Source organism: Egretta garzetta, unplaced genomic scaffold (genome assembly GCF_000687185.1).
Source record: "Egretta garzetta isolate BGI_Z169 unplaced genomic scaffold, ASM68718v1 scaffold623, whole genome shotgun sequence".
In the NCBI taxonomy this organism is placed as follows: Eukaryota; Metazoa; Chordata; class Aves; order Pelecaniformes; family Ardeidae; genus Egretta; species Egretta garzetta.
This window is the reverse complement of record NW_009259181.1, coordinates 35,243-35,636: the sequence shown is the minus strand read 5'-3', so window position 1 is coordinate 35,636 and position 394 is coordinate 35,243. Positions and strand designations below refer to the sequence as shown.

Here is a 394-nt window from a genome sequence, read left to right as displayed (position 1 = left end):
GGTCGGAGCTTTGGCAGCCGCCCCGGGGGATTTTTCTCCCGCTTTTGGCTTCGGGGTGTCTGTGCACGCAGGGCCTGATCCTGCACAGCAGCCGTGCTGGCAGGGGGTGCCCAGCGCCTCCCTGGTGGGATTATCCAAAGCAAGGAGCTGGGGAATCGGGGGCAAAGCCCCTGTGACCCGGCTCCTCCGGGTGGGAGGTGCCCAAATGGGTCTGGCCTTGCACTCTGGGGGCTGAGCCCCCCGTCCGTGCCTCAGTTTCCCCAGCACTGGCACCCGGGCGTGGGGCCGGTGGGAGCCCCCTGGCCACGGCGAGGCCGTGCCGCAGAAATGCCGCCCTGAAATACAATCCCAGAGCCATTCATAGCACGGCTGGGACAGGGACGGGGCCGCGGGC

The 394-nt window shown here is 68.5% G+C and overlaps 1 protein-coding gene across 1 annotated transcript in view; it reads right to left on the bottom strand.

Annotated features, from left to right (window-relative positions):
• The window catches only part of SYPL2 (synaptophysin like 2), an 8,261-nt gene that overhangs the window by 6,501 nt on the left and 1,366 nt on the right, over window positions 1-394 (bottom strand). The window lies entirely within an intron of this gene.